This window comes from Scylla paramamosain, chromosome 3 (assembly GCF_035594125.1).
Source record: "Scylla paramamosain isolate STU-SP2022 chromosome 3, ASM3559412v1, whole genome shotgun sequence".
Classification (NCBI taxonomy): Eukaryota; Metazoa; Arthropoda; class Malacostraca; order Decapoda; family Portunidae; genus Scylla; species Scylla paramamosain.
This window is the reverse complement of record NC_087153.1, coordinates 40265196-40286926: the sequence shown is the minus strand read 5'-3', so window position 1 is coordinate 40286926 and position 21731 is coordinate 40265196. Positions and strand designations below refer to the sequence as shown.

Here is a 21731-nt window from a genome sequence, read left to right as displayed (position 1 = left end):
TATGTGAGAGAGAGAGAGAGAGAGAGAGAGAGAGAGAGAGAGAGAGAGAGAGAGAGAGAGAGATTGACTTTATTGGGATGATATTATTAATGGACAGAAATGAGATAAGGAGATATACAAAGATGTGAGGAAACAGGTTGTGAAAGATACAGTTTATATATAGAGAGAAGACAGTGTTGAAATATTTGAGAGAGAGAGAGAGATGAGAGAGAGAGAGAGAGAGAGAGAGAGAGAGAGAGAGAGAGAGAGAGAGAGAGAGAGAGACTTTATTGGGATGATATTATTATTAGGTAGAAATGAGATAACAAGGAGATATACAAAGATGGTGTGGAAATGGGTTGTGAAGGAAAGATACAACATACAGAGGGGAAGACAGTGTTGAAATATCTGAGAGAGAGAGAGAGAGAGAGAGAGAGAGAGAGAGAGAGAGAGAGAGAGAGAGAGAGAGAGAGAGAGAGAGAGAGCACCCACACAACATACTAGATAACCATGTACAATACTTCATAAGACTCCAGAAAAAAAAAAAAAAAAAAAAAAGATAAAGGAAGGGTCACGGGGAGACAAGAAGTGACAGTGCTAGGCGGTAAACACCGTAGTTATCTGCGTCTATAATTTGAGGTGAGTGCGTCAGGTCATGATGTTACAGGAGAGAAGTAAGGTGGTTATCTGAAGGTTATCAGTGGTGTTGCTGGGGAGAGGAGCTGAAATGTTGTATTACTCGGTTTAGGAATAATGGGATCAAGCTTGATTAAGTTAAAAGAGATGTGGGAAGGAATGGGTTCTCAAATATTGTTGTAGATTAATGAAATAAACTCGGTTCTCAGGTTGTTAGTGCTCATCAATATAGAGCTTTAGTATACTCTGTTCCTCCATTAGACTCTTTGTTTCAGAGGCTGAAGCACATAGCACCTTCATATATGCATCTTATTTCTTGAATATTCTTGAATATTCTATATATATATATATATATATATATATATATATATATATATATATATATATATATATATATATATATATATATATATATATATATATATATATATATATATATATATATATATATATATATATATATATATATATTTTTTTTTTTTTTTTTTTTTTTTTTTTTCCCTCGATCGAATAATATCGTTCTCTTAATTATATTCTTTTCGTCCATTAGCACGTAGCCTCTTATCTCTCATGCATATCTGCGCTTGACCTCCAGACTATACCCATGTGCAGGCTAGTAAATCTGATTACTCTCGCAACCAAAAATCACTTTACTTCTCTGCTACTCTGCTCCCCCATTCAAAGAATGAAGCATGTTATAAAGCACTTATAATGTTCTCTTAGGCACACACATATTTTTGACCTCCTCTTGTACAAGCTAGTGGATCTCATTATTTTTTCATTTTTATTTTCTCTTTCACCAATCATTCGATTATCCTATAATTATACGCATGCTTCCCATTAGTGATGAAGATTGAGACACTGTTATCCTCTTGCTTTTCATATGCAATCTTCTCTAATTATTTTCTCTGTTTAGTAATTTGATTCTCCTTTAATTACACTGCTTTTCTCATCATCCCTAAACACCCTTCTCTTTATTATGACCATATTCTGAACGCTTTTGCGCCGCACTCCGATTACTTTCAAAAGGCTTTACTTGAAGTTCCACGGATTTTTAAGGGTGTTTTTACGATTCGAGTAACAAATTAACAAGGTTTCTGCATTATCAACTGGAGAAACACTCTTGAGAACCCAAATAATCGTCTCTGCGGCCTTTGAAAATAGTAATGATAAGAAAACAGTGTTTCAGCGTACGGGCCTGACAATGCCATATCAATTTTGTAATAGTGCCAGACTTAAGTAAAAATACCATCTACAGGGAAATAAATAGATAAACACAAATCCTGCATTACCTCTAAAGTGAATAACACTAAATACATTATCAATAAAGCATGAAATATACAATAATCATAGGTGTATGTGCCTGGCTAGACTGACTAAAGACAGTCTACAGGAAAAGAATCAGATATACACAAACCACACCATACTTCTATGGGGAACAAAATTTATTAATAATGAATACACCCTCTGTATTCATGAAATATAATGTAATGATGAGTGTCATTAACATGCTTTTCAACAGGGCCCGGCCTAAATATAGAGACATTATTCGTAGGGATATAATCATATAAATATAAATCCTACAGCACTTTTATAGTTAATAAGGCTGAATAAACCTAAATATATTCTCAGTAAACCATAAAATACATAATAGAAGAACTGTGTTCGCCTTTTCAACAGTTCCCAGTACTTTTATAGTTAATAAGGCTGAATAAACCTAAATATATTCTCAGTAAACCATAAAATACATGAGAAGACCTGTGTTCGCCTTTTCAACAGTTCCCAGTCTGACTAGAGAAATAATTTACAATGAAAGATATGGATGGATAAAAAATAAAATAGATACAGGTTTTACTGTACTTCTATAGTGAATAAGGCTGAATAGACCTAATTATACCCTCAGTAAATCAAGAAATCTACAGTAATCATGAGAGTAGGAGGTATAGAGTAGTGGTGACACCTGGCGGGGAGAGAGAGAGTGAGGCACTCCAGCCAAGGTGAAGGCACGGGAGGGACGAGGGAGCACTACTTCTGAAGCACCGTGGCTGGCTGGGTCGTCGCAGGAGTTGACCAGGTGAGCCTACTGACCTACCACTCGGCCACCTGTCACTTGAAAACCCACACATGCGGGCTGAGGTGTAGGGTGTATTGCAGGGTGTACAGGTTTCAGGGTACAAAACAGCAGGTTTTAGCGCACGGTACCTTGATTGTGACCCCATTGGTCTTCTTGCCCGAGTGATTAGGACACTGTATATAGGTTATGTTGCAGGATATATAGGTTGCTGTATGTAGGATGTGTTGTAGAGTGTACAGGTTACAGGGTACATGACAGCAGGTTGTAGCTCGAGGATCTTTGATCGGTACCCTGTTGGCCTTCCTGCCCGGGGGATTAGTGAACTGTATGTAAGGTGTACTGGCTCTGCTATATGGTATGTAGGTTGCTGTATGTAGGCTGTGTTAGAGGATATGTAAGTTACAGGGTACAGGGCAGCATGTTTTGGCTCATGAGTCTTTAATTGTTATCCAAAGGTGTAAGAGATAAAAAAATAAAGCCAAGCAAATGGCTAGCTGGGTCCTTTAGAACCTTCAGATCCAGAGAACAAGTACTAATGTTAACACTTTGAAAGGCCCTCATACAACCAATACTTGACTACTGTAATCAACTCTGATCCCCATACAAGAAAGGGGACATACAGGAACTAGAGTCAGTGCAAAGGTACTTCACCATGCAAGGCCTCCATTACTGGGAGTGATTGGAAAAACTAGGCCTATACTCACAGCAGAGGAGACAAGAGAGATATCAGGGTATATATGTATGGAAGATACTAGAGAAACAGGTATCTGACCCAACTACTTCCTCACTGCAAGAGACACAGAATAGCAGAAACGGTCACAAGTGTGAGAGAAAATCGCTACTCACATCTGCCCCAAAAAGAATCAAGACTCTTAGCATCCAGTTTTACATAGTGTCCCCAAAATTTTCAACACACTCCTAAAACATGTTAGAGACATTCAGAGCTGTCCTGTCATCAAGTTCAAGACATCTAGACAAATTTTTGAAGGGACTACCATATGAGCCTTCTGTATCTGGGTACACAGCACACTGCAGGGCAGCCTATAACTCTGTACCAAACCAGATTGATCTCTGGAAAGAAGACTCTTTGGCTAGAAGTAGCAGTGGACCCTCTAAATAAAGTAAACCTTGTTGGCCTTCCATCCTTGATGGTTAGGATAAGTTGTCCAGGCTGTCTTATAGGGTATATAGTTTACTGTATGTACACTTTGTTGTTGGTTACAGGGAATAGGATAGCAAGCTTTAGATCACAGTTCTCTGTTTTTTACTCAATTGGTCTTCCTCCCCGACTGCTGAGGCCATCGTAGGAGTGCCATTTCACATTGCCTGTCTGGGTGATTAGGGTACTATATAAGCTGTGTTACAGGATATATTATAGATTAGTGGACAGCAAGCTTATGTTCACAGTTCCCTATTCATTACCCTCTTGCTCTTCCTTCCTGTTTGTGTACTGTAGGGCATTGTACCAGAGGACTTGAGGATAGGACTCTTCTTTTCAAACCAAGACCAAAGAGCAAAACCAGATCCTAATTAGTGTGAAATTATAGTAACACTCTTACCTAGGCAGGTGGCAACACAGAGTAGTCAGGACAGTACTCAGTCCATCACCAGGTGCCACAGTGCAAGTGGAAGCACTTCAGAGGGTTCGGTGTAGTAGTGGAATGGTGCCAAGAAGGACTTGCAAAAACTACATGTATATCATAGACGTATACTGTATTTCATCACCAGAGAGCAGGACATAGTTATCTCATGACTTGCAGGTCACCACATACATTACTTCCCACACCAGAGGCAGTCACAATCACAGCACACACACTGTCCACTCACTCAGGCATTCACGCAGAACACACAAGGCCAGGTGTGGGCACAAGCTTCACACCACTACAAGTCTCATCACAACCACCCAAGAGGACAAGAACCCAACACCCCAACACACGAAGTGAACATGGGCGCAGAGGTACAAGACACGACTCGCAGCGCAACACAGAAGCTACTTAGGCTAAAACACCCCAGAGGCCTTGGAATGCCACAGATTGGTCACCACTTCCAGGCACACCAGACAATCAGTAACATCTATTCTCTCAAACCATCTCAGTGCCAACAACACTATACCTCACACAGCAACATCTGCCCCCACCCCCCATATTTTCTATGAACCTTTTCCAGGTGCTTTTGTCTTTTGCCATTCTATTCCTTTGTTTCACATGTCTTTAATGCAGTGTTTCCACATTATTTTGGGTCTTCATCTTCTTCACATTCCAGTCACCTCTATTCTAGACTAAAATTTTTTCCTTTAGTATCTGGAACTCTTTTTAACTCTATTTTTTGTGCTAAGCTCTTGTAAGAATTTCTGTTGCATAAAAAGACAATCTGTTCTCTTTGTGTATCACCATGCAAACAATTTTTACAGTGCTTGGAAGGTTAAGGAAGGACAGTTATAGCAGTGGACAGGTTAACATTGCACTGATTATCATTGCAGGAAAAGATGTATTGTCTGCAGTGGCTCATACCTGTCCTACTGATCCCAAAGCCAGTACCTGCTGGCCTCCTCCACAACCACGTGGTCTTCATGGTTCTTTACCTTACTGGCTTTTTCCTGGAACGCAAGCCCTGCACCATATGTTCCCTTGTTTTTCTGGCCGCCGTCACTGTGCTCTGTTACTCAGGCATTGGCAACTGTCTGCTATGGCCCACGTCTGAGTGCCAAGGTTAGTGTTTTTTTTTTTTTTTTTTTTTTTTTTTTTTTTTGTGTGTGTGTGTGTGTGTGTGTGTGTGTGTGTGTGTGTGTGTGTCAGATTTTTGGGTCTTGAATTTGTATTTTATTCCTGTGGTGGTGATTAGGGTGGCAGGTTAGAGAGAGAGAGAGAGAGGTGGAGGTGAAGTATTGATGAAGAATTGTCAGAGTGAGTACTTCCACACAATTCACACTCACTAAGAGGCTTTATATTGTTGTTGGGTTGTTGCCTTAGAGGAGCTCACTTAATCTGTTCCATTAACTATACCATCCTCTCTAAGAGAAGCTCACTTAATCTGTTCCATTAACTATACCATCCTCTCTAAATTTACTTTTCAAATTTTCCTTTCTTTATCCTTAGGAAGGAATAAGATTTGTTACTGGGTTAAGGCATATTTAATTTTAACTTTTACATACATCATGAACACAAGATGTCTCAGCTGAGCCAGGTACATGGCAATTCCTTGTAGAAACAAACTCAAGCTGCAAAAGAATAATTTGTGAGAGGCTGTGTGCAAACACAGACAGAGAGAGAGGATGGGAGGAGGAAGTTGTATAAGAGAGAGAGGCTGTGGTGAGTGACTGTGGTTTGTAAACATACTTTGGGGGACATACTGTGGGTCTGTGGACTGAGAGAGAGAGAGAGCAAACTTCTCTGCACCACTAATCAACTTTGCTCCTTCATATCACCAAAATTTGTCTCATGGCATCCTATCCATCTAATAACTTACTTCATCACAATTACCAAACAATACACTTATGAAATTGTCACATCCAGGACTATTATTTTTGCCCCATGTCACTTGTTCCAGACATCATACATAGCAAATACATCTTTCAACTATAAAGTTTCTCTTCACTCTGTCCAGCTTTCAGATAATACTATAAATAATGTATATTTATTTCTAAACTAATTAACATTTCTCTCCTTTTCATTCTCTATGTACTCACAAAATATCCCTTAATAATATATAAACTTGATTTCTTAATTAAGAAATCATCATCTTACATGCTCTCACTAAACATCCCTTATTTGAGAATAAATTTGTCCCCTTTCTTGTAATTTTGTCCTTATCTTTCCCATCCCTTATCCTCATTCTTTGTTATTCTTTTATTTTTTTCCGTATTTTCATTTGTCCATTTCTTATTTTTTGTCCATATTCTTATATCTCGTTACTTTTTTTATTTATTTTTTTCATGTATATTCTGGTATTATGTTCTTGCCACCTCACTCCTTGGTCATGCACTCAGGCGACAACGGTGGGACAGGTGAGGTGTGTGGAAGGGGTGGATGACCACGCCGTGGGGCTGTGGGGATGCCGGGCGTGCTGGGCCACTGGTGAGGCTGTATCAGGCCGGGGTGCTGCTGGCCGGGCATCACCGCGCCAGTGGGGAGGAAGAGGGTTGGACGTCAGGGAGCATTGGCACGTCCCTAGAAACCTGTAGGTGATAAGACTTGCTTCAGTCAGTCAGAAAGGAGCGGTGGAAGTTTTCTACAACTTACCAAAAGGGCGAAGGACACCTGAAGCTACATGAGGAAGTGAAATTGTGTGTTTTGAACTGTTTTATATCATAGTATACCTGTGTATGATGTTTTTTTTTTATTTATTTACTCTTTTCCTTTACATTTTAAGGTGCACAAGCTTGTGAAGTTAGCATTATTATTATTATTATTACTATTGGAAACAATGTATGTTTTAAGTCACCTTTGAAAGATTGAGTAACTGGGTATATATAATGTGGGGATGTATTTACGTAGTGGTGCCTTTTATAATGATGGATTCAATACTTGGTTGACTTATTTACCGGAGAATATAGTTTTGTATGATAGTCATGGTTCATATGGTGATAGAGGACTTAACATAGCATCATCATCTCTGAGAAGCATTGTTTTGAAGGACTATTAGATGATCTAGTTATGACAATTTACTATTCATCATGTTAACTCCTCTTTTCCTTGCACATTATTATTCAAGTGAATGGTCAGTAGTCTAGGATTTCTAAGTGTGTATGAAATGTGGACCAAATGCCTGCAAATTTATTCATCCATTCTTTTCTTGCTTTAATTCTCCACAAATATTCTGTAACACTAAATTTATGACATGCAAGTTTGCCAAGGACAAACTGTTTATATCACATCAGACTTTGACAGGATGAGGTCACTGCAAGACAGATGCTGAGAGTTGTAACAAATGACATTTGTCAACCCAAAGTGGAGGAGATGCTGAGGTGAACAAGGGCTTTCATTCATTCTATTGGGTTTTGCCTCCACCTTTTCTGAGAGAGAGAGAGAGAGAGAGAGAGAGAGAGAGAGAGAGAGAGAGAGAGAGAAATATTAGCCATCTTTAGCTACACTGTCTTCTTTATCCTTCGTTTCTCTTCAGTTTTGTATACTTTTCCACTACAAACTGATACACATACTGACACATCCACCCACCTATCTGAATCCATTTTATTTCCCTGGGAACACTGGAAACAGATTTTTCAATGTTGTTCTATCAGTATGGGAGATTAAAATTATAGTGATAACGATGGCAGATTGTGGCCACTGGTATTAGTCAATTGAGAGAGTGAGGCACCACTCACATCACAACAGTGCTTCAACTGAGAGAGTGAGGCACCACTCACAACAGTGCTAATGTCCCACCAACCTGAAAATGTACTTAACTGTTTCTTTGATTCATGATATTTGATAGCATAAAAAAGAAAAAAAAAAATGTGGGGGAAGGGCATTGATGTAGGAAACGAGAAATTTTGTTGCCTTAGCTTTTCTTAATGCAAGCACTTACTTGTCACTCACCTGGTGTTTTATACTGGGTTACAGTCCAAGCCAGCAGTGTTCTTTGCCAGACTTATATCAATTTCAAAAGGACCTGTTGACATAAATTTCAAAAGGATGCATTGATCTAACCTTTTTTGGTGACAAGCTTATAAATCATTCACAAGATTCACCTGTGTGCTAATTTATATTGAATGATACACCTGCATTAGATCTTTCTGCTTTGCTCATCTTAATGGAGTCATGACTTGCCTGCCACTAAATCACTTTTTTATGGGTTGGAGAGCCAATGATACTCTGAAATGCCCATCTTGTCAAGTGATTGGTTTGTATTTTCACTGCTGATTTTTTTTTTTTTTTTTTTTTTTTTTAAGCTCGTGGGGGAGTAAGGTATTTTACCTTCTTACTGGGAATAGAACTCAGATTAATTGTGACTATTTTGATAATTGTGACTATTTTGAAGAATGTTCCTTTGTCAAACTTTACAGGATAAAAGTTAACCAAATGGATGAGCAATGTTTGAGTCAGCAGAGCACACAGGCACCACTTAGGGTAACAAATACTGCACATTTGTCATAGCGTTCATCATTTGTCTCTTCTGTAACCTTTCCTCTCATGAAGCACAGAAAGGGGAGATGGTCCAGAATAATACGTATAATGATGCAACATGACAATGACTTATGAAAGAAGAATATTGATGCTAATACAATGGCCTTAAAACTTTGATGACTTAGCACCTCCAGGATAGAATCAAAATGCCAAACAGGTACTCATTACTAGCAGTGCTGCTCCACATTTTTGTACATTGAGTCACTGTTCAAGATGCCCAAAACCATCAAGCTTCAATCCAAGGCTGAGAAATGTATGGCAGACCCTTGAGCCACATATGTATTATACTTTTAAGAGGATTACTGTACCTGGTTGTTACCTAGGATTGATAAGTGTTATTATGCCTTGGTTTTAACTTTGATGGGAATAGACCTGTTAACCCTTTCACTGCCTCAACTATTTTCCATATTAACCAACATTTTCCCAGATACATTTTTGTCCTAGTCTCTCTTAAAAGTTCTGTTGCTAGAAAAGGTGAAATTAAGCTTTTACACTTGTTTTTCCTTAGTGTCCATGCAGACAGTTTTGTGCAGTGTTCTTAATCCCACCAAAGGTTTACCACAGCAGTAAAAGGGTTAATGTAGTAGTAGAGGTCATTGCAATTTCTTTCTCTCCCATTTTGAATAGTAAAGTTGAAGTACAGGGTAGAAAGATTATGAATACCAGTGATTTTAGTTTGAATTTGGTTCTCTGCCCTTGACACCTGACCAAGGAAGGGTTTGCTATGCACAACTGGTTACTCATATCATTAGCTTTAAACCTATATAGTGTGACAGAACTTACCTAAAGCATCCTCTCCTTTCTTCACAGTTCTCCTGAGTGTCTGGGTCAGTGTTCTTAAGTATGGGATGTACCATTCATTGCGCTCCTTCCTTCTCCACAAATATGAAGCACTGATGGTGTTTTGAGATGTCTACTTGAGGATGATTCTGTAAAAGGGATGAAACATTGAACTATAACCATAGTGGTGCCACTTTAACATCAAGAACTACTGGCTTAGGCAACTTTATCATCATTAACCTCATCATCTTCCAGTAAGGAGAATGTGGAGGTAGAGATTCCTGAGGAAGACAAAATTATCTTTCACTGTTATTACACAGTTGTACCAAAACTGGGATAAAGCATATGATTGTGTACTGTAATAGTAATGAGGTGAATGGCAGAAGCACAGCTTATTCATATTTCCACATGTTCATATTACATGTATGTAAAGGAGCAGCTAACAGTGAGTCACTACAAAGACTACACCTACAGGAGAAAGGGGTGATCACCTCTTGAACCAAAACAGATCAGCAGCATGGCAAAAGTTGTTTGTTGTAAAACAGAATTCTAAAACACATGAAAATAACACATTGTTTAAGGTGTGTTGAAACAGAAACTGAACCAACACCCTTAACTTATGACTTACAGAATTAGGCATCTCTCATAAGAACATAAGAACATAAGAAATAAGGGAAGCTGCAAGAAGCGACCAGGCTTACACGTGGCAGTCCCTGTATGAAACACACCTACCTCTCCTGTAAGACTAAGGCTGATCTTCTTTTGGCTGCTCCCATTTAGGGGTCACCACAGCAGATCACTCTTCTCCAATGCACTCAATCTTCTGCACCTTCCTCTGTTACGCCCACCACTTGCATGTCTTCCTTCACAGCATCCATAAACCTTCTCTTTGGTCTCCCCCTCTTCCTCCTGCCTGGTAGATCATGTTTAGCATCCTCCTCCCCACATACCCCTTGTCACTTCTCATGACATGTCCAAACCACCTCAGCCTAGCCTCCCTTGCTTTGTCCCCAAATCAACGTACGCGTGTTGTTCCTCTGATGTAATCATTTCAGATTTTATCCATCCTCTTCACTCCAAGATTAAATCGCAACATCTTCAGTTCCACTACTTCTAACTCTGCTTCCTGCTTTTTCGTTAGTGGTACTGTTTCCATACCGTACAGCATGGCTGGTCTCACTACTGTTTTATAAATCTTTCCCTTTGTTTTTGCGGAAACCTTTTTGTCACATGTCACTGCTGCTGTCTTCCTCCATCCACTCCATTCTGCTTTACCTCCCTACCACACTCTCCATTACTCTTTACCATGGACCCAAAATACCTAGATTTGTCAACCTTTTTCATTTGCACACCTTGTAGCCTTATTGTATCCCCATCACCTCTGTTAAGACACATGTACTCAGTTTTGGTCCTGCTCACTTTCAATCCCCTTCTCTCCAGTGCATATCTCCACCTCTCTAACTCTGTCCCCACTTCTTCCCAGTTTTCGCAACAGATCACTACATCATCTGCGAACGTCATAGTTCATGGCGATTCCTGTCTGACCTCATCAATCAGTCTGTCCATCACTACTGCAAACAGGAAGGGGCTCAAAGCCGATCCCTGGTGCAGTCCCACCTCCACTCCGAAACCCTCTGTCATTCCTGCAGCACACCTTACTGCTGTTATACTGCTTTCGTACATGCCCTTCACCACCTTCGCATACTTCTCTGCCACTCCCAAGCACCTCTTGCAATACCACAGCTCTTCTCTCGGCACCCGATCATAAACCTTTTCTAGATCTACAAACACACAATACAGCTCCTTCTGTCCTTCCCTGTACTTCTCCATCATCATCCTCAGAGCAAATATTGTGTCTGTTGTGCTTCTCCCTGGCATGAATCTGAACTGCTCATCACTGATCCTCACCTCTCTTTGCAATCTCATTTCCACGACTCTTTCCCATATCTTCAATGCATGACTCAACAGCTTAATTCCTCTATAGTTGCTGCAGCTTTGCACATCTCCCTTGTTCTTGAAAACTGGCACTAGCACATTTTTTCTCCACTCATCTAGCATTCTCTCACCTTCCAAGATCCCATTGAACAGTCTGGTTGGCCAACCCATTGCCATCTCTCCTAAACTCCTCCATGCTTCCACTGGTATCTTATCTGGGCCTACTGCTTTATCTCCCTTCATCCTCCTCAAAGCCTTCCTCACCTCTTCTCTACTGATCCTTGGCACTTCCTGATTTAACTCTTCCACCTCCTCTAACCTTCTTTCCCTTTCATTTTCGATGTTCATCAGATCCTCAAAATACTCCTTCCATCTTTTTAATATATTCTCTCTCCTTGTCAGTATATATCTGTCTGCATCCTTTATCATTTTAACATGCTGCACATCCCTCCCATCTCTTCCTCTTCCTCTTTATGCTATCCTGCACTTCCTCATTCCACCACCACTACATGTGACTGATCTACCAAATCTAATTGAACCAAAGTAACATTTAAACTTAGTTGGTGTGGTTGATCTAGGCACACCACACATTAGCCAAGGCATAATGCACATACTAAGATGATGATCTTAGGGTTCCATCTTTCCTGAGTGTGTTCATTTAGATCAACATGCTTCACTAGTTGTATACCAGTGCAGTATAAAGCCATGTCCACATCATCGGGCAGTACCCGATGGGCACTGGTTGCTGAGTGGGTTTCTCTCACTTCCAAAGCAGTGCTACCAAATGAAGTAAAGGTGCAAACCCTTCGCTTTTTGGTATGAGCCAGTCAGGCTCTGCCCTTAATGGGCAGCATCTGCCTGTAGTATCTATTCCACACCACTCAAGAGGTGATTCAGTGGGGCAGTTAAGGTAATTCAGTAGAGAGTAATTGATTAATTTGCATTAGTAGAAGGACAGCCAGACATGATGATGGTATACATAGAACACTTCAAATGTGAGACCAGTAACTGCATAGATCTGAGGAAATCTTTAGTGTTTTGCACTAACTACCAGATGAGACAGTTTCAGGTGTTTCACTCAAGTGCACTCACGGGCAGCTGCTTGTTCATGTTTGCATGTCATTTCCTCACTTTTGACATCACCTCCGTGCCTGCCTGCCACTCTTCCCAGCTTGTGTAATGGAATGGGATATGGTAACAGTGTTTGCTCCTAGTGCACTGCCTTTAACTCACTTGTTTGGTTGTTGCTCCCCACACTTCAAGTAAAGTAACATTCAGATTGGCTATCACACCACTACATACTTCTTTCTGCTGTAGATTTATAGTTTCAAGACAATTTTTTCCTAATTACCAACAAGTTTTGAAGATGCTATTTTGTAGTCTTTAGCACGAGTATCTGGAAAAGACAAAATTTAACTCCTAATCTCTTTTTCTTTATGTCCTCATTTTTTTTTCAACAGTGCTCAATGTTAAAAAAAGGACCATACCAACAGTAAAAGGGCTAAATATTGCAATGCATTCTGTGATTGTTTTGACAAACCTCCCCTCCAGAAACACTACTGTCTCCCCCCCTGCCCCCCACCCACTTGTTACACATTGACATCTTGCATCTCAACTTCCCAGTGTTTCCTGTGGACCCATTCCAGTCAGTGTATAGATGACATTACTATATCTCTATCACTTTCCCTACATTGTGAAAAAGATTATATCCTACACATCAATACTTCTGATGATGGCTATTTCATGTTACTTTCTTCAGTAGTCTGTTCAGAGCAACAATACTTCTGATGATGGCTATTTCATGTTACTTTCTTCAGTAGTCTGTTCAGAGCAACAGTGAGAGTCTTGGCACTGATTGAGGAGAAGAGAAGTGTGCCAAGCCAGTGTGTGTGTGTCTGGTGACTGCTCCAGAGTTATGCCCAAAATGAATTTGTGATAAGCGTTACCTTTCTTTATTTCAGTACATGTATAAAATAGTTATTTCTTCTTATGGATAATCAATTTAGGGAGTAAGTTTAGTTTATCCATTAATGTTTGAACGATGCTGCAGTTTAAGAGCATGACGGCATCTTTCTTTCATCAGCAAAGGGGCAAGATCATGTTCTAGTATTCGACACTCAGTCAAAAGAACAGATATGGGAATGTTCTTTGGGAGCCTTATTTTTAAGTAGGAACAGAATTACAACAGGTATAATGTGCACCATCTTGTATTGGTTTAGGCTTTTTTACTTCTGCTCATGATGCAACATTTGGAGAAGTACAAGATGACGCTCATTCTGGCTCTCAGTTCTGTTCCTTGTTATACTATTTATTCCCTGAAATTGGGGTGTCCATTCACTCCACTGATATTCACTCACTCCTGCTTTTTGCTCTCCATTAATACTAAGTTAGCCACAGGCAGCAATGACCTAATATTTTCCTGTTCTGTATAAAAAATGTCTTTTAGCATGTTTCATCAAGTTGCAGCTCATTTTTGGCTAAATCTAGCAATAATGATTATCAGTAGTGCTACATAGTATTGATGGTTCTTAATTCATTCAAGTGAATGTTAATAATATCCATGTACTGTATATAGTTATTTGCAGATGTACATATATCACATGGTTACAGGAGTGTTTGAAACATTGTGATACAAGTAATTATTAATCATGTATCTGACTACATAAATTGAGGTGTTCTCTTGCATAATTTGTGATGTCTCATATATATATTTTGAAATGTCGATAATTCTGTGTGTGTGTGTGTGTGTGTGTGTGTGTGTGTGTGTGTGTGTGTGTGTGTGTGTGTGTGTGTGTGTGTGTGTGTGTGTGTGTACATTTGTGTGTGGGCATGCACGTTTGTGTGTGTGTGCACGCACGAGCATGCATGCATGCTTGAGTTTCTGAAATGACTGTGTTAGTCATGTCATGGCATATAATTAGTGTAAGTAGTGACATGCTGGTAAAGAGAACAGTGGTGTCAAACAAAGTATTGGGATGTCCCGTGGTGCCCTACTGAGTATTAGGTGGAGGGCCACACTGACAGGGGCTCACATCAAGGGCCACACTGACAGGGGGCTCACTACCGAACACTGACTTAATTTTTGTTCCTTGGTGACAAAACATTGTGTATTGTAGACCGTGGGAAATGGGAGTCTTCCTGCACTTTTTATTTCCCAGAGTAAGTTTAAATTAGTGATTATGTGAATTGAAATTATGCTCATTGTCTAGTTTATGGGAATAAGATTTTTTTTGGTGCCTATCTGTGAATAATGGAGGTGTGAGGGTGATGTATTTCTGAGAACTGGAAGGAAAATTGTTCATCTGCACTGTAAGCTGTGGGTGTTTGTGTGTTGACTACACCACCACAGACTGTATAGTAATCATGGTAGTCGAGCACCACACTACTACTTCCTGCCACTCTAGTGTGTGCTATTGATTTACCCAAGGCTAGCAGATAGACAGACAAATGTATTTGCACTGGCAGTTGGGTCTGGTTGTGTAATTTTTCTTACAATACGACCATCAAATTTATACCTGATATTGGTATTATCTTTCAGGGTAGGTGTGTTTATCAATACTCTGGGTTTACTGGCTGTCATTATTTGAAAGGGAAATGTACTGTCAGTGCCATTATGTCATGACAGCCAAAGTATCTTCCAAATATAATAAATAATCATATGCTAAGCCCAGATGACTCAATATGTTCTTTGCTTTATATGGATATCATTCAAGAAATTGATAGGAAAGTCTTATTTTTACCTGTGATTTTAATGAGCCCCGATTGTCAATAGGTTTAATTCTACATTCCCTTAAGTTTGTCGCTGCTGTGCTGCCCATCATTCTTTTCTTGCTTGTCTGGTTGTGAGCAAGACATTCAAGCTCCTACTCCTATTTTAGACAACTCCCCAGACTTACTTTTTACAGATAATACTGGTCTTGATGTTAGTGTTGGTGGCCTCAGTGGTTCCTCTCATAATTATTTTGAAATGATGCAGTTCAGTTGAATTTGTCCATGTCCATTTGTCTCACCATCAGATTTACTCGAAACCTAGAGTAGATTAGAGTTGTGTTAATTGTGAGTGCTGTTGATGACTATTTATAAATACATGGGAGGGGAACATGACTGGCAGACAAAGCACAAACAGTGAGTACATGAGATGTGCAGCTAAAGACCTCGCAGGATTTATGACTATACAAAGTTAGGGATGCAGCTTCATTGATGAGCAATATTGTAAAATAAAACAAATCATAGGTCTTTAAGAAAGGTCTGCTAACTCATATAGCTTTATGAAATTCAGCACACTCCTTATGTCAAATATTCCTGACTTGTTTATCTATTTATTTATTTATTTTTTTATTATTTGTTTAAGTTCTGACAAATCTAGTCATTGTGATATGGATTGTGTATATAAGTGTTTTCCTTCCAGCTCCCAGAAATTATTTGTCACTGGTATGTAAAGGTGGTGGAGACAATTATCACCCTTCTGAGTGAATTGCTTCATCATTTCAAGGGAATTTCCATTTTATGTATATCAAGTGTACGCTCACTGTTTGACTGAATACAATAATTTCAAAATGCTAATGGAACTGAGAGTATTTTGTGAATAAATTTTTAAAAACTATCCAAGTTATTCATTATACTTTGCATGGCTACAGAGCACACCACCTTGATAATTAATTGTCAAGTAAGGCAAGTGAGAGACTTCCCTGACCACCTCTCCCTGATTAATGCTTCCTTAAGGACTACCCAGGAAATACAAATTTGCATTATTGTACTATGAGTGTTCATAAGATAAATTAATCCTGTCAATAGTTAGTTTCAAGACAAATTTAGGACAAACCCTTTGGCGCTGTTCTTTAGAGATTGGCACATTCAGTGAGCCCTGTTTTCTACCGTGTTTTTGCTCTTGGCCAGAGCATCTCTTCCATAGATAAATAATAGTAGATACATTTATGATGGAAGAGCATCTAGATTATTTTAACTGATGATAAAAATACCCATAAATTAAGTAAATTTTTTTTTGGGGGTAGTCTAAAATGTAATGAGGATGATTCCACAGTACTCAAAATGTTTAATTATGTAATATTCATAACTGGTTTATTCAAGTTTATGTAGTACAGTCTGACAACCTGAAGACAAGAGGCAAGGAACCAACCTGAAGACACGAGGCAAAGAATACAGAGAGAGAGAGAGAGAGAGAGAGAGAGAGAGAGATGCGCTCCTGTCGGAGACTCAGCCGTTCCCTGCACTTCCTACACCTACACCACCCCGTCCCGTACGGAGCACGCCAGAGGGACGCTGTCCGTCCCTCATACTTCCACTAACTCAGCCATGGCATTCAGAAGCCTTTGAATCCTACCATGCAATATACGCGAATTCTGGACGAACATCGGCGAGCTGACACTCAGCGCTGAGGAACAAGCCGACATCGTGGTGGCCGTGGCTACGTTCCTGACTGAATAATACTTGTCACGACATGAGAGGATATATATATATATATATATATATATATATATATATATATATATATATATATATATATATATATATATATATATATATATATATATATAAACGATGTACATAATATCTATATCAAAGTATCATGTTCGGCACACTAATCCAGCCAAATGAAGTTAAACTAAATTGGCTAACTAATTGCCAGTATTGTCCCTTGTTATAAATTGGTCGCTAATTAGAGCCAGAGTGCAATACTAGGCGAGTAAACCAAGTGAATGGTCAGGAGGAACAGGCCAGCGAGACAAGGCGGCGGCATAACTTTGTGCCACCGCGAGCGCCTGCAGCTGCAGCCTGTCACAGCTCTAGAGAAGATGGAGGTGTTCTTCCGCTGTGCTGCTGTCTTCTGTACCGCCCGCAATGGCACACGGCGCTCCACTCTCCTTCCTCACGGACCAGCTGGACACGATCATGGCCACTTACAACTGTCACAATATCATTATCGTTGGGGATCTAAACTATCACCTAGTGAGCCGGGCCTCCACGGAGTTGACATCTTGACAGCGGTTCACTGGCTCACCAACCATGTGAACTTTGTCACGCACGTGCGTGGTGCCTCCCTGCCCCTGTAGCCTGTCTATGGACCTCCCGGCGGACTCCGTGGCCGTGCGACCCTGCCAACTGAACAAGGCTAGTAACTCTGATCACTTCCCAGTGCCCTATGAAGTAGGCCTCACCCCCGTCTGTGAGGAAGGAAGCCAATGCACATCTGTCTATGGGTTGGGAAAAGGCAAACTGGCGGGGACTAATGAAGAATTACCCTCCACCAATTGGGATGCCACGTTCACATATGACGTGAACCACAACGTGGCAACTCTCACCTCCCTCATTCTCTTAGACCTACAGAGTCGAACCAGATCATCCGTAGTTCGGCTACTGTTGCCGGAAGGCTACTGAGTAACTGAGGAAAAGTACAAAGCTTGGATCCACCTGAAGCGCCGCCCTACTAGACGCCACAAGGTCCAGCTCCGCGCTGCCCGCAAGGCCATGGCGAGGGTGGTTGCTTGGGCGAGGAAAACGTGGGATAGAGAGAGAGAGAGAGAGAGAGAGAGAGAGACTCGCCAGCAACCATATGGACCCCAAACAATGATGGTCCCTGGTGACGCAATGACAGGGCACTGTCACATAGGAGAGGATCCCTCCCTTCAAAACAGCCGCTGAAAGTCTGGTGGTCGCCAACCAGGACAAGTCCGAACTCCTAGCGGCACACTTCAGCGACAAAATGACCACCGATGAACCTGACTGTAAGGTCCCACAGGCCCACACCTCAACCACCAGTGTGACCAAACCCTGGTCCGCCTAGTGGTCCGTGAGGACGGTGTGGTGAAGCACACAGAAAGGCCCCCGGCCTTGATGACGTCTCTCCCTTCCTGCTGAAGCACTACGAGGAGGAGCTGAAAAGGCTCGTTACACGGCAGTGCCTACATACCAGCACCTGCCCCGCTGCATGGAAGGTTTGGGTCACAACCTACAAAAAAGGTAGGATAATGGGGACCCAGCAAACTACTTGATTAATCGTAATTAAGGCTACTAACTATGGTAGTTGGATTGTTCCCACCTGTGTCTGCTGCCTCATAGTTTAGCTGCAAGGATTCTGCAAGGATTTTTCTCCTTTTGTTTCCCTTGGCAGGTAACCCTCTTACGTAAAAAAATGCATGCCCAAGACGAACCTCAAAACCCCATCCGAGATTTGACAGGACTGCGTGACTTAGTGACTTTCAGAAGGATAGAGCATCTTTAACGGGCTGGTCTTACCTTCTATGAACTAACCACTGGTTTGAAGAAAAAAAAAAAAACTATCTGTACATATACCACGCCAGCAATATCACACGGTGTGGCCCGGACAAACCACTACACCCCTACATAGCACACTCTTACAGACGCTGCGGGAAAGGGTTAGTCTCGTGAACCACCCTACTACACTCCTTGCGCATAGCATAGCAGGCCACATACTTCAATTGCAAAGGCCCGACACAATACACGATTTACCCCTGGGCTTTCATAATATTGTTCCCTGCCCTGGCACCTACTCCAACCCTGAGACCACATCAGATACAGGTTATATTATTTCCTACTGAGTACCCCGCAATATAAACACGAAAGCCATGTATTTTATAGGTCTTAAAAGACGCAGAATTAAACACATACCTATATGAAGGACATCAGTCGCATCAAGTGTCACTGCGATATGGTTCCTTTTCATTCTTCCCTTGGAGCAGCGAGGATGTCGAGCAGCGTGGACCCACTCGCCGCGGCGCAAACTAGGCACTGAGGGAGGATGGCTGAGCGTGGCTTCGAACTTCGTACTGCTTCGAATGAATCATAGATGTTCGGGAATGAATATTGAGAGAGAGAGAGAGAGAGAGAGAGAGAGTAATCTTTGACTGACTGTCCCGTGTTCAGAAATACTTTGTTCTCACCACGACTATTTTTCAAAGCCACACAGATGGTTAGCACGGTTCTCAAGAGTGTTTCTACTGTTAACAATACAGAAATCTTGTTTATTTCTCACTGTTACCGTAAAAATACCCTTGGAACCACGTTTCATTCAAGTACATCCTTATTAAGTAGTGGAGATCGAGCCCGTAACCTGTGAGTGTGACAGTGCCTCGGCAACTGACTGTCTGTATGTGTGTCGAGTCTCGCTTCCCTACTCCTAATGGTTCGAATGAGTGAGTAAAGCACACACTCATTTCATTAATTCTGTTCTTCAAATAACCCGTTTCTTGGTTGCACTAGTAAACAACTTAAACAGAAGTAAACATTCATTTCCAGCGTGCTTTTCGCCCATATTAAGTGATTACAGTCTGTTACATACGAATACGGGACTCAGAATGGAAGAGATGCTCCTGACGGAGGTAGCGGCGATGTGGGGGGAACAACTTAGAGGAAAAAAGAAGACTAGGAGACCCTCCTGACGAAGGAAACTGTCTGATTCGCTGTTCAGAAGACCAGAAGACCCTCCTGACGAAGGACGGGAACGAGAATGAGAAAAGAAGACCAGGAGACCCTCCTGACGAAGGAAGCTGTCTGATTCGCTGTTCAGATCCGGAGACCTTCCTGATGAAGGACGGAACGAGAATGAGAATAGAAGCAGATGAGAACACGGCTCTTCTTATTTTGTTCGCCTATCTCCATTTTGTCAACGTCCCGGTCTTATTTTATTCATTCATATCTCTACTCTAACTCATTTTCTTCTTTCTGGATGCTTTTGTTCATTATAGTTTTTACTTCCCCCTCCCTCTTTAGCGATATCTCTTCCTCTTCTTACTTTGTTCATCTGTCTGTCCGTCTCCATTCTGTCAATCTTCAGGTCTTATTTTATTCATTCATCTCTACTTTAACTCATTTTCTTTTTCTACATGTTTTTATTAATTTGTTTCTACTTTCCCTCCCTTCCTCTCCTTAGCGATATCTCTTCCTCTTCTTATTTTGTTCGTATCTGTCTGTCATCATTCTGTTAATCTCCCAGGTCTTATTTTATTAATTCATTCTTCTCTACGAAGACTTGTTCTCTTTATTCATTAGTTTCATTTCGCTTCTTTCTCTCCCTCCCCGTGTCTTTTATTGATTTCTTTTTACCACCCCGTTAATTTTACAACTTCTTTTCATTCATTCGTCTTTTCCTGTATATTCACACTATATCTCTATTATGTCTTTCCTTTTAAAAGGCTATTGGTGTACATTAGACTCCACTATACATACACGTAAGTATGTACGTATATGGACTACTGCATGCATGCCTACTGGCTTACTGCAGCTTCATTTTTGTTCTTATAAGAGCGTCGATCACAGTGTTGGTTAGATAGAACACAGAAATATCGGACTATAAAATTGCCGTGTCATCATCGCAAGGAATCGTCAGATCTGCACGTGCACCAGTCATCCTCATCCATAAATTTGTCTAATATTTTAAAGTTCCCTCATGACTCAGCACTAACAACCTGGTTATTGAGTGTATTCTATACGTATACCACTATATTTGACACAAGGATCTAATTCAAGCATAATAAGGAATATTGCTGTACCCAGATATTTTGTGTTGCTGAAGGGAGTGAAGTGAGTCTGTAAGGTTTGTCATATGCGTGGTTAGTATTCCTGGCAAGCTGTTGGGTAATTAGGAATCCGAACCTACACCCATACTAATTCGTTCCTAATTATCAATTGTCTTAAGTTCGTTTGTGCCTCTTTAGTAATCGTCTATTGTATTTACGAGTCCTTTTAATGCATGAGGGAGCTCTGGCCTGTGGCAACAAAAGGTTATATAAAACAAGTCTCTCTGCTATAAAAATAAAAGGTCCATATTTGTTAGTCATACCAGCAGTAATTGATAGTATGGATGAGGGACTTCGGCTCTATGTCATCTATATAATTATTTATACATATGCACACACACACACAAATATACGAGTATATATATATATATATATATATATATATATATATATATATATATATATATATATATATATATATATCCTTCCATCCATCCATTACATATCCATACGCCTCTCCATCCATCTATTCATCCATTTATATATCCATCTACACACACACACACACACACACACGCACAGGATCAACAGCATAACCAAACTAAACAAATTTGCCTTCAATGACTTTAATTAATAATCTTTTTGGTCACTTGGTTCAATAAACATTTCGAATAATCCTCTCTCTCTCTCTCTCTCTCTCTCTCTCTCTCT

General features: G+C 40.4%; 1 long non-coding RNA gene across 4 annotated transcripts; it reads right to left on the bottom strand.

Annotated features, from left to right (window-relative positions):
- Positions 1 to 5951: 5951 nt before the first annotated feature.
- LOC135096070 (uncharacterized) lies at positions 5952 to 20536 on the bottom strand. Of its 4 annotated transcripts, none has more exons than XR_010264584.1 (5): positions 19174 to 20536; positions 15423 to 15555; positions 10324 to 10504; positions 9595 to 9740; positions 5952 to 6863 (listed from the first exon to the last, which is right to left on the bottom strand). It is a non-coding gene; the product is annotated as an uncharacterized LOC135096070 (long non-coding RNA). The 4 variants fall into 4 exon arrangements; XR_010264581.1 differs by lacking the exon at positions 10324 to 10504 and having other exon boundaries at positions 19174 to 19331; positions 19544 to 19668; XR_010264576.1 differs by lacking the exon at positions 10324 to 10504 and having other exon boundaries at positions 19174 to 19625.
- Positions 20537 to 21731: the final 1195 nt, after the last annotated feature.